A 13,463-nucleotide genomic window follows, 5' to 3' on the forward strand; every position below is an offset into this window, starting at 1 on the left:
AGTCTATATCAGAAAGGGGAGGAGATAGGCAAAATGAATCCATGGTGTTAGAAGTCAGGGTAGCGATTCCCTTTGCAGAGAAGCAGTGATTAGAAAGTGGCAGGGGGGCCTCAGCGAAGGTATGTTCACTTGTGGAAATTCATCAGACTGTCCAGTCACCCTTTCCAGGCGTTTCCCTAGCGAGTTTGTACTTCAATAGGTTTTTTGTTTTTTTTAAGTGCAGGTTCTGTCATCAGATAGATCTATGTTTCAACCCAGTTCTACAATTCACTATAAATTACTTAAACTCTCTGGACCTCAGTTTCCTCATCTGGAAAATGGGGATAATAATCCCCACTTCACGGGGCTGCTGGGGAGCCCCATGCATGTTGGGGAAACGCTTGGTCTCACACTTTAAGAGACTAAGTACACAAGGAATAGTTATGATCCCATCTTGCAGATGAGAAAACTCAAGCTCTGTCTGAAGTGGGATTTGAACCTGGTCTCTGGATTCTCTCATGTCACCCCTTGGAAAGTTCTGAAGGAGTTCAGGGCCCAACATTGCCCCCGGCTTCCTGGAAACCGGAAGTTGAGTTGAATTTGAATCTTCTGGGCGGCTCTAAAAATCTGGTCATGGCCACAGAGCCCTGTGCCCTCTGGAGTCGCAAGCTCTAACTTCTGGTGCCACCACTTACTGATGACAGTGCTCTGAGAGCTCTGGAGTCAGGCCCACCCAGCTTCTAGTTCCAGCCCTACCACTTAATAGCAGATGAACTTGAGCAAGTGTCTTCACCTCTCTGTGCTTCGGTTTCTTCTCTAAAAAAGAGGGGACTGTGAGAGGATAACATGGAATATTGGAGCTTAGCCTGGCACATGGTCCATGGGAAGTGCTCAGTGAAAATTGGCTATTATTACAACTACTGTTATCACCATCACCATCATCATCCCCTTCTCCTGCCTCACCTGCCTTGGTCCCCAACACAGCAGGGTCTGCTCCTGCCCAGTGCCAGGCCTGTGCTCTCCAGGCCTGGTCTCTTGCCACAAAGGCCTGTGGTGCCAGCTGTCCCACTGGCTGTGTGCTGCCCTTGAGGGAAGGCACAATAAACAGGCTGCCTGGGCACTGGGCACGATCTTCCTTTACCTTCATTCACTTCCAGATCTTCCCTGGGAAACAGGAGTCTGGGAAGCACCGCTGGCAGCAAAGCATACCCTGCTGGAAACTGGGTCCATGTCTTTGAGCAGTCACTCAAGGCCTCCTAAACCGCAGCCAGCCTTCTGGCCCCTACTGTAGCCGGCCTGGCCTCCTTCGTGGTACTGGCAACAGGCCCTAAGCACGGGGTCACCTTCAGACCTTTGCTCAACCTGTTTTCTTTCAACTGGGAGCATCTCAAGTCAATGCATTACCCCACTTTCTATTCTAAATACTACTCCCACCCTCAAAACACATCTGTGTCCCTCCTCCAGGAAGCATCCCCAGCCACACACACACTCCAGCCCACACTCCACACCATTTTGAAGGCCCCTTCACTAGCTGCTCCGTGTATATCTCAGGCTTTAATATCAACATCACTTCCCTGCTCTGTGCACCCTTGACCCACTGTAACAACTAACACTTTGAACCTAATGCTGGTTTAGTTATGGGCTTCCTTGCCAGGTGGCCAGTTCCATGAAGGCAGGAACTGAGCTGTCTTGTGTGGCATCACCCTGCACTGAGCTCAGGCCACTTATTTATCTACTCAGTAGCACTGTGGGTTCAGTGGCAAGTGAAACCAGACAACGTCCTCATCCTTATGGAGCAAACGGAATCTGAGGGAGACAGACATCCACCTAATAAGCACACAAACCCCACACCATGTCACTGGGACCAATGTTCTGAAGGAGAAAGAGGCACCTGGGACTCTGAATACCTATGCCAGGGGAACTGCCCTGGACTGGGGAGTCATGGGCAGGCTTCCTTGGAAGTGACATTTCAGCTGCAACCCAAAAGATGAGTCATAGTTAACTCTGGTGGTGGGGAGAGAAGGAAAAGGCATTCCAGGAAGAAGGAATAGATGTGCACAGTCTGAAAGGTCAGAGGGTATGGGATGCTGGTACCACAGGCCCTATTCCAAGATAATTTGCTGGACAAAGGAAGTGTTGAATATCCTGTGTGGGCCTGATACATTGTAGGGTTTCAACACATGCCTGTGGAAGAGACGAGAGAGACTGTAGGTTGTGCCAGACATGGAACCCGGGGGACAAGGCACACTCTTGTATCCTCCCTGCCCACTGTGCCAGGATAGGGGGAGGCCCCAGTAGCCACAGAGGAACTCCCACCACTCTGAATGACAGAGTGGCACCAGGGGTTATGCCTTTTCTGCAGGATTGAGCCCAGTTACCCAGGTACCTACCAGAACCTACCCCTGCTCCCCAGGTAGAAGAAATACTACCCTTTCAGCCACTAACGTCATCCCAAACTGCTCTCCTCAAGACAAACCAGGCAGATGGTACCATCTGCTAACCACTCTTTGGTGTGAGCTGGAGGATGAAGGGGCTGTCGTCATCTTGGCACAGAGGCTGAGAGGCCTGGGGCGGCCTGCCTCTTGTGCCCCATGCAGGTCTGGCGCCTACCAGACACAGCCATCTCTACCCTCCCCATTCCCACCCGAGGGCTCCTCATTCCTGTGGCAAGCACTGGCATCTGGAATTCTGGTAACTGGCGACACAGGGAACTCTGATTATGAGAGTACACCACACAATAAGAAGAATCCTGTGTCTTTCTCTATCCCTTCTCTAGCAGGTTACATCCTGAGCTCTGACATAGGGGGCAGGGAGGGCAGGCAGCAGAGAAGGCAGAAAAGAGAAGCGGTGGCCACAATCTCCACACTGGTTGCTTCCAGGTGGGATGCTGAGCCCCTCACGCTTTGGGACATATAGTACTTATTTAACCGATGACATTCCCTAGGATCCTGTACTTGAAGCTAATTGTCATTCGTATAACAATTGTGGAACAACCTTTCCCATAGCCCATGAGCTCCTAGAGGATGGGAACCCATTCTGCTTGCAGGCTCCCGGATCCTCTGTGCCAGCCTGTGCCTAGCACGCGTTAGAATGAAGGTTTGCCTTTGCCCTGACCTTACTATAGCAGCTGAGGTATTGACTACTGACTGTTACCCCTCAGAGATACTGAGGTTTGCCTGAAATCACACAACTGATGACAGAGGAAGCCATCCTAAACCAAACCCGTGCTTCTCATTGCACCACAGGGTCTTCTGTACATGCAGTGCAGCAGGGAGAGAAACTGCGGTCCGGAGGGAGCATGGGACCCCACCAGCGGCCCAACACCGGCTGAGAGGCTGGGGAGCCAGAAGCTTGAGCCTTGGAGCAGCGCCCACCTTGTGAAATATTAACCCAAGTGCGGGGGGGAAAATTCAAACAAATGCCCTATTTACAGAAGCTGGAAGCTTTCCAGGAGGGAGCAGATCCCAGGCCAGATATTGGGGGTTGGGAAGCTGCCATGAGGGGAGTCAGGGCAAGTGCCAGCATCTCCCAGGGGCCAGGGTGCAGGCCAGGGTTGGAAAGCATCCCAAGGGGTTGCTGGCCTCCCGAGCCTAATCTGCAAAGCAGGTGACATTAAGAAGATGCAGACATGGAATGAAGGGATGCACCTCACTGCTCACTGGTGCCACCTGGAGGCAGAGGGGCCTCGGGGATACCTGGGTTCCAAGCTTGCACTCAAACTTCATGATCACACCACACCCAGGCTGAGTACAATACTCCAAGAATTCTAAGTACTCGATATCCTTTAGGTCATTTAATTCCCTGAGCAACCACATGAAGCAGGAGTTATTAAAGCCTACAACTAACAAAAATAATAATAAAGCCTACAACTTACAAATAGGCAGCTGAGGCTCTGAGTAGCCAAGTATCTGCCACGGACTATGTATAGGTACGAGGGTCTATCTGTACTTAGCAACAGACAGACATGTATACGTTAGATGAGACTCCAGAGTGTCAAGCTTTCCATGCATGTTCTCACTAAAGGCACAAATAACTTATGAGGGACATATTATTTTGTTTTCCAGATGAACAAACCATGGTTCAAAGATGTGTGATGACCTGCCCAAGGTCCCCCAGCAGGTGCCTGGCTCTCTCTCTCATGACGCTATGGGCAGAACTATTTCTCCCCGCCTCAGGGCTTGTTTCTGCTGCTGAGGCTTCACTGACTCCTTACAGCTCTGAGTGTCCTTAGGCACTGAGCGCAGATGATCTGTTATTGCTGATAACTGTCCTATGAGCATATATCATGTTGACCCACAACTAGAAGCTTCTTAGTGGGGACGCTGGTGACCCAGGGCATCTCCATGACACAGTGGGTGTGTGGCTGGTTGGGTGAAGATGAAGGAGCTTCAGCTGTTATGATGAGATCCCCAAGCAATATTTACCAGCCTCAATATTCATCAGGGTCCTTTATCAGTCAATGTGTTGCGAACGCCACCTACCTTGTAGGTTTGATGAGGAGATGCCATGAAATAATGTCCAGAAGGTGGTGACCAATCATTATGGAGTGCTCTCCTAGGAATAATGCTTGAGGAGAGCCTTCTGTTTGTTTTGGAAGGTGGAAAATCAGCTTTAGTGACTGAGCCAGATAAAGAATGTTGGTCCCAAAATAGATGACCCAACAGGGGTCCGTGAAGTGGCATTTCAGGAGTCAAGAACAGCTGAGGTACCGACAGCATTAATAATAATAACAAGAACTGGGCAGCCTCGGTGGCACAGCAGTTTAGCGCCGCCTGCAGCCCAGGGCGTGATCCTGGAGACCCGGGATAGAGTCCCACGTCAGGCTCTCTGCATGGAGCCTGCTTCTCCCTCTGCCTGTGTCTCTGCCTCTCTCTCTCTCTGCATCTCTATGAATAAATAAATAAATAATCTTTAAGAAAATAATAATAAGAACTGTTCTCTACCTTTGTAGAGTGCTTTAGAGTGCTCCAAATTCTTTCACCACTTATGTCTCATTTCATCCTTCCAACAGCCTTCAGAGTTAATATACAGATGGGAAAACTGAAGCCCAGATGGGATGGAACTTGCCCAAGTTCACACAGTGAGCTAGCAGCAGAGCTGGAGCTTGAACCCAGGGCCCCAGGTGGCTAGTCCTAGGTTCTAGCCACAACAGCCGCTCGGATATGCTGGCTCTCAGCATCCAAGAGCTTTGGCTTTTCATTTTTAAATCATCAGGCCCAGTCACCCTGTTCAGTTTATGACCCAGGCCTGATGATAAAGTCCAGGCTTAAGGGGTGAGGAGGGAGATCAGCCATTATTCCACTCCCTATAAGGCAGGCTGCAAAATCTTAGCCTCTGCTGGGTACTTCTTCGATTAACACTCACCATCAGCAGATCAGCCACACATACCCCAACCACGTCTGGAACCAACATAGACCATCCTTCCCAACCTATCCTCATGTCACATTTCTGTCGGCAGTATCATTTTGTCCATTTTACATGGCAGAATGGGGATTGCTGTGCTCTTTTTAAAAAGACACTCAGAGCTGTAAGGTGTCAGTGAACCCCCACCACCTTCTACTGGCATCAAGAAATCCAAGACCAAGCTACCATCCTCCCTGTAGGATACGCAAGCATTGTTCCCACTGAGGGGTGACAGGAATCTACTGTGTCCCTCCCACCCACCCTGTTCTGCAAAATTCTACTAGCTCAGGGAGGCAGCCAGAGCTGGTGGCACCACCAGCTGGTGCTAAAAAGAAAGGCTTTGAGATAGACACATGCAAACAGTTCCTCATCACGGCTACTGCCATCATCACAACTGTTAGATACCAAGTACTTAAACCATGCTAAACAGTGTGCTAAGCACTTCAGTGCTTGATGTCTCATTAAGCCCAACAACCCTATTTTACAGATGAGGACAATGAGATGGTCCCTTGCCCAAGTTCTCACAACCAGGAAGCAGCCGCATGACCTAACTACAGTGCTCTGTGGCCATCCTTTTGGTATTAATTCCATCAATGGTCACTACAAAGATAGAAAAAGAGTACTTATAACGCCAGGCCATGGCAGCCCGGGGGGCTCAGCGGTTTAGTGCCGCCTTCAGCCCAGGGCCTGATCCTGGAGACCTGGGATTGAGTCCCACGTCAGGCTCCCTACATGGAGCCTGCTTCTCCCTCTGCCTGTCTCTCTCTCTCTCTCATGAATAAAAATAAAAAAAAAAATGCTGGGCCAGAGCATAATGGCTATTTGTCATCTAAGACAAATCTGTTTTCTCTGACCACCATGTTTGTACAGTTCTGACAGGGTGTTCCTTTAGATACTCAGGGACCCTGTATCACAGAGACAGCCCCTGACATTCTCCCCACCGTTATCTGGCTCCCACTCTTCCCATCCTTCACTTTGCTCCAGTTCTATTGTCCTCTTGTTGTTTCTTAAAATCATCAGATATATAACCTCAGGACCTTTGCACTTGCTGTTGAATGCTCTGTCTGTAGACAGACATGCGTGGCTTGCTCCCTCCCTCCCTTCAGATGCCACCTTATTAGAGACTTTGCTCAGATATCACCTTATTAGCAACCTTTTCTGGTCAACGTCTCCAAAAAGGTGACCCCACTCTCTGGCCCTTGTCATGGCCCTTCCTGCTTTATTCTTCTCCATGGACACTCTAAATATTACAGGTTTCTTATTTTCTGAATGAAGCAATAAACTGAAACAGAGACCCTTCACCACTGGCAACCACCTCCTGCTCTAAGCATAGCCTCCTGTAACTCTTTTCAAAGCTGCCTTCCAATACTCATTCTAACCATTTTGAACCCTGAAAAGGAACATTCTGTAGGAAAGATTATAGGGGGTGTTTTTCCCCCGTGGAGGCATGAGGCTTCCCCCCTCCGTAATGAGCCAAGCCCAATGACAGGCACAGGCAAAGACTGGAAATCTTGGACTCCTTGGGCCAAAAGAGCAGCCAAGTCAATTTCCACCCACAAAACTATAATGGCCAGCAGTCAGTTTCACTTTCAACTCACCTATCAGGCTAGGCTCCCTTGCCCCTCAGGTTTGCAACCCCAGCCCATCCCTTTCTCATCCTGCTGGATTTCCTGCACCTTGTCATCCCTTTTGGGAGCCGTTCCAGAACCCAAGCCGTCCCTGAGCTTTTAAGCATGGCTTTGGTGGAACTTAAGCTCGTCCAACAGGTAGGAGGGGCAGAGGCTGGTTCTTTAGCCCTATATCGATCCCCCATTTTGTAGGGGCATCCGACAGGGCGTCATTTTCTTTCGGGAGGAAGGGAGCTCAGTTTTAAAGGCACGTTTCTCAGACCTGGCAGCAGGGGCAGAGAAAGGAGCCCTCCCACCATTGGCCGCAATGGACCTGTGCAGTAGGTTGCAGCAGCGATGCCGAGGCGCCTGAGGCAGAAGGGAAAGGGGACGGACGCAGATAAATCCCTCCGCCCCGGGAGCGGACGGGATGCTTACTCGCTTCCTCCGCGAGGAAAGCGAGCGATGCGGCCCGGGGGAATCCGGGGCCACAGCGCCAGGGAGACAGGGCATCTCGTCAGGCTAGGGCCGGGGTCTGCGGGAGACGGGGGTCGGCAGGGCGGAGCTTGGGATCCCGGGGACTGGAGCCCCGCGTGGGAGGGGGTCGCGCCGGGGGGGACCCCGTGGCCGTTACCTTGCCCTTAGGGCTGCGGGCGGGGCTGAGGGCCGCCGGGTGCTGGCTCTGGGGCCCGGCCCCTCCCCCGATCCGGCTCCTGAGGCTCGGAGCCTGCAGCCGCCGCCGCCTCCGCTGTCAACAAACCCGGGGCGCGTCACTTCCGGGGCCGCCCCTTAGCAACAGCGAACGGGTTCCCCCGACAGGTCCCGCGGCGAACGCGGGCGGCGGCGGCCGAAGGTTCCGGGGCGCGCGCGGCGGCTCCTCTCCGGGCGGGGCCGGGGCCGGGGCTGCGGGCTGCGGAGTGTGGGTGGGCCCCGCTGGGTCCCGAGCACGCTGCTCCGGGGGCTCCCCTGCCTCGGAGGGGGGGGCCCGCTGGGGCCGGCGGACCAGGGGAGCCCGGGCAGTGGTGACGGGCGGGACGGACTCCACCTCCCGCGTCAGCGCCGACGTCTCTCTGGGCGCCCCCTGTCGCCGCCCCCCGCGCCCCGGCGAGCGTCCCCCCGCCCCCCCCCAGCTCCGCAGGTAGCGCTCCCACGCGGCCCCGCGCGCCCGCCTCGCCCGCTACTTAACGGGCCGCCACGTGGGGGCGTGGGAGTCGCTTGGCGCCTACGTTTCCCTGGGCCCCGGGTCCTGGGGGTCGCGCAGATCTCCCCCGCCATCCCCTGAGCGGGGTTTTCTCCCACTTAGAACTCCCCTGCTTACAACCCCTGACACGGGCCACTAGGATCACCTCTCCAGGCTCTTGTCCTCCTCCTCCGACTTGCCCTCCGTCCCATTCTCCAATCCACACAGCTTTAAAGCGTCTTTGGGTCTTTTTTTTTTTTTTTAATTGTATGCATTTATTAATGAGAGACACACACAGAGAAGCAGGTTCCATGCAGGGAGCCCGACGAGGGACTCGATCCCAGGAACCCGGGATCACACCCTGGGCCGAAGGCAGGTGCCAAACCGCTGAGCCACACAGGGATCCCATCTTTGGGTCTTTGAATGATCTTCTTCTCTCCTATGGGCTCAAATAATCTTCCCAACTGAACGCTCTTGCTGTGTACATAGCCAACTTGCTCTTTCTTCCACCTTCTGGGCTCAGTTTAGAAGCTACTTTCTTGACATATCTGTCCCCCCCTCCCCCCCCGCCAATTCTCCTTCTCCTTCTTCCTCCTCCTCCTCCTCCTCCTCCTCCTCCTCCTCCTCCTCCTCCTCCTCCTCCTCCTCTTCTTCTTCTTCTTCTTCTTCTTCTTCTTCTTCTTCTTCTTCCTCCTTCCTATTCTTCCTCCTTCCTCTTTCTTCTTTCTTCTCTATTTATTCATGAGAGACACAGAGGCAGAGACATAAGCGGAGGGAGAAGCAGGCTCCCTGCAGTGAACCTGATGGGGACTCCATCCCAGGACCCGGGGATCAGGACCCGAGCCAAAGGCAGACGCTCAACCACTGAGCCACCCAGGTGCCCCTGCCTCATCAATACTAATGCCTTGACTACTTTTGTGCATGTTTTTAAATTTTGCATATTATATTTTAGTCTTCAACCATATGCTGCTATGTTTGTACAATTTTGAATCCTTTGAAAAGTCTATTGATGGTTTCAAATCACTAAAAGACATGCTTGCAAAACAAACAAAAACACACCCAAGTACTTCAGAAATAAATATATGGTGGGGGGGAAAAATGAAAATCCACACTCAAACCCTAACCCAACCCCAATTTCATCCCCTTCCCCAGAGATGACCAATGACCATTCTTAGCAGTTTGGTGAGGATCCCTGTAGATTTTATATATATATATGGCTTTTATATATATATGACTTTTATATATATATATATATAAAATCACAATGAGATACAACTTCATATTCTTAGAGTGGACCTGATCAAAGGAATAGACAATAACAGGTATTACTGAGGAGGTAGAGAGATGGGAACTCTAGTATATTGCTGGTGGGAATTTCGAAAAGAGCAGCTGCTTTGGAAAACAGTTTGGCAGTTCCTCTAAAAGTTAAACCGAGTTATCATGTGACACAGCAATTCCGTTCCTAGGTATATACCCCAAGGAAAATGTTCATAGCAGCATTATTCATAATAGTCAGGAAGTGGAAATAGCCCAAATGTCTATCAACTGGAACATGGGAATGATATGACATATGTTCATACAATGGAATATTATTTGGCAATAAAAAGGAATGAAGTGCTGACATGTTACAACATAGATGGACCTTGAAAATGTGCCAAATGAAAGAAACCAGTCACAAAAGGCCATACTGTATGAGTCTATTCATATGTTCAGGATAGACAGATCTATGGAGACAAAGATTAGTGGTTGCCTAGGGCTAAGGAGGGGGGAAAGTAGGAACGTCTGCCAGTGGGTAGAGAGCTTCTTTTTGGGATGATGAAAATGGTCTAAAATTAGATAAGAATGCTGGTTGCATGGTTGATAGATAATAGTTCTATATGTATTACTCTGTGAATATTCTGAAAGTCACTTGTAGAGGCCAAGGGCAGGCCGTCCCAAGATGGTCCACGTTGGCATAAAGGTTATTTATGCAATCAAAACCCAGCAGATTCAGAAAAAGCTATTTACTCTGCCCCCTTCAACAAGTGCCTAAAGAGAACTGATAGAGGACCTGCTCCAGGAAGAGAGCTATCACCAGAGACAACTACATTATCCTATGAGCTAGGTATGATAGACGGGGAGGAACCTAGAAAGGCCTGTTTGATCCAAATCATCTATGTCCTATTGTTTCTAAGTGGCCCAGCGAACACTTGTTTACCAAACATTTATGCTTTTTCACTTTCCTATGAATTATATCTCTTCCTTTTAAAGTCTCAAACTTGGGACACCTGGGTGGCTCAGTTGTTTAAGCATCTGCCTTTGGCTCAGTCATGATTTCAGGGTCCTGGGAACCCTGCTTCTCCCTCTCCATCTGCCTGCCGCTCCCCCCGCTTGTGCTCTCTCTCTGTCAAATAAATAAATAAAATATATGATAAATAAAGTCTCAGACTCCTATCCCCTTCTCCTTGGTTCAGAATGACAGCTCTATCTCACATTGCCTCACCGGTTTTTTGAACTTCCATGTCTGGGTGGATTCCTCATATATATGAAAATAAATCTGATTTTCTCCTAGTAATTTGTTTTATATCAATTTGATTCTTAGTCCAGCTAGAAAGACCTTGAAGGACAGAGAAAATTCTTCTTCCCAGTCACACTGAATGGTTCATTTTATTTATTTACTTTTTAAAGTAAACTCTACTCCCAACATGGGGCTCAAACTCACAACCCTGAGATCAAGAGTATCATCTCTACCAGCTGATCCAGCCAGGTGCCCCTGAATTGTTCACTTTAAATATATGCTCTAAATGTGTAGAATAGGAGCAGCCCGGGTGGCTCAGCGGTTTAGCACCGCCTGCAGCCCAGGGTGTGATGGAGACCTGGGATCGAGTCCCATGTCAGGCTCCCTGCATAGAGCCTCTCTCTCTCTCTCTCTCTGTCTCATAAATAAATAAAATCTTTAAAAAATGTGTAGAATATGAGTTATATCCCAGTAAAGCAGTTAAAACGCACTTATAGGGATGGCTGGGTGGCTCAGTGGTTGAGCATCTGTCTTCGGCTCAGGGTGTGTTCCGGGGTTCTGGGATTGAGTCCTATATGGGTTCCCAAGTAGCCTGCTTCTCCCTCTGCTTATGACTCTGCCTCTGCCTCTCTCTGTGTGTCTCTCAGGAATAAGTAAAATCTTTTTAAAAATCTTAAAATGCACTTATATTTTTATTTTATTTTTAGAAAGAGAGAGTGCTTGAGTATGAGTGGCAGGGGGTGTTAGTGGTGGGTGGCAGAGGTAGAGAGAGAAAGAAAATCTTAAGCAGATTCTTTTTTATTTTTTATTTTTCTTAAGCAGTTTCTATGCCCATCATACAGCCTGACTGTACACTCCTCTGGGGCTTGATTTCATGACCCTGAGATCTTGATCAGAGCCAAAATTAAGTGTCCCAGATGCTTAACCGAATGAACCATCGAGGCTCCCCTATCCTTTGTGGATAGAGATGCAAACATTCTGTGAGGAATTTTTAACAGAATAAAAACTTAACGGGACGCCTGGGTGGCTCAGCGGTTGAGCGTCTGCCTTTGGCTCAGGTTGTGATCCCGGAGTCCTGGGATCGAGTCTCACATCAGGCTCCCTGCATGGAGCCTGCTTCTCCCTCTGCCTGTGTCTCTGCCTCTCTCTCATGAATGAATGAATGAATGAATGAATGAATAAATAAATAAATAAATAAATAAATAAAATCTTTAAAAAAAAGAAGAAAAACTTAACAAAATACATTGAATTCTCAATAGAATAGAACACAGAGTCCATGGTAACTTGTTACAGAAGTCTGAGGAAATGAAAACAATAGTCTGTATAGGAAGTTCTAGGGAATCTACAAAAAAGCTTCTCAAACTAATGAGTGAGTTTAGCAAGATTTCAGGATACAAGTAAATAAAGGCAATTAAAAGTAAATAATAATTTGTTATAAATTAATTTTATTAGCGGTGACTTCCTGGCTTAGTAGAGCACGTGACTCTTGATCTTGGGTTTGTGAACGGGAGGCCTACATTAGGTGTAGAGATTACTTAAATAAATACAATCTAAAAAATTAATTTTGTTATTATAAATAATAACAAAATTTAAAAGAATGGTATCTCTGCACTGAGGAGGGCACTTGATTGAATGAGCACTGGGTGTTAGGCTATATGTTGGCAAATAGAAAGTAAATAAAAACAAATGTAAAAAAAGCAAAACAAAACCGGTATCTCTGTATTCCAGTAACAAATAGTTGGAAATGGAAATTTAAAAATACCACTTATGATAGCAACAAAAGTATGAGATATTTGGGGATAAATCTGACTAATTATGCATAAGACTTCTACCTTGGAAACTACAAAGCATTGCTGAGTGATATTAAAGACTTAAATAAATGGAGAAGAATTTTACGTTCATGGAACAGGTGATTCAGTAGTGTTAAGGTATCGATTATTTGCAAATTGATCTATAGATTCAGTGCAGTCCCAATAAAAATCCCAGCAAAAAGAAAAATTCCAGCAACTTTTTTTGCCCTAGAAAATCACAAGCTGATTCTGAGGTTCATATGGAATGCAAAGGACCAAATGCAAAAGCTGAGACAACTTTGAAAAAGAGGAACAGAGTTAATGGAGTTACATCATCAAGGCTTATTATAATGCTACAAAATTATAGGGCTAGGGACCTGGGTGGCTCAGTGGTTGAGCATCTGCCTTCGGCTCAGGGCATGATCCTGGGGTCCTGGGAGCAAGTCCCCTCATCGGTCTCCCCTCAGGGATATTGCTTCTCCCTCTGCCTGTGTCTATGCCTCTCTCTGTGTGTCTCTCATAAATAAATTAAATTAAATTAAAAAAAGAATTATAGGGCTACAGTATGAAGGAGCTTCAAGACTTATTATAAAGGTACTTACATAGTGTTCTGAGGCCAAAAAGATAGACAAAGATATCAACAAAACATAGAGTCCGTAAATAGATCCCACACATGAGATTAATTGCCAAAGATGCCAAAGCAATTTAGTTGGAGAAAGGAGAAATCCTTGTCAACAAATGGTGCTGGCATAGTTGGATACTCATGTGGAAGTAAATGAACTTTGATCCCTACCTCACCTCATTTAAAAAAATGAACTCAACATGGATTGTAAATATTTTTAAATGGATCATAGACCTAAATGTAGAACCTAAAATTATAGAACGTGTAGGAGAAAACCTTTGTGATATTGAAATAGGCAAAAGTTTCTTAGATATGACATCAAAGGAATGTCAGACTTTATCAAAATTAAGAACTCCTGCTCTTTGAAAAACATTGTTAAGAGAAT

At 48.1% G+C, this 13,463-nt stretch overlaps 1 protein-coding gene across 4 annotated transcripts in view; it reads right to left on the minus strand.

The window, feature by feature from the left end:
• Nucleotides 1-7,779, minus strand: part of ZER1 (zyg-11 related cell cycle regulator) — a 30,723-nt gene extending 22,944 nt beyond the window's left edge. For 2 of the 4 annotated variants that reach the window (XM_077850941.1, XM_077850939.1), the window contains exon 1: nucleotides 7,624-7,779. The gene's annotated coding sequence lies outside the window, so the exon portion shown is untranslated. Of the gene's footprint in view, nucleotides 1-4,460; nucleotides 4,567-7,623 lie in introns of those variants that run through there. The other 2 variants (XM_077850942.1, XM_077850940.1) reach the window with 2 other exon arrangements.
• Nucleotides 7,780-13,463: the final 5,684 nt, after the last annotated feature.

Source organism: Canis aureus, chromosome 16, assembly GCF_053574225.1.
Source record: "Canis aureus isolate CA01 chromosome 16, VMU_Caureus_v.1.0, whole genome shotgun sequence".
Classification (NCBI taxonomy): Eukaryota; Metazoa; Chordata; class Mammalia; order Carnivora; family Canidae; genus Canis; species Canis aureus.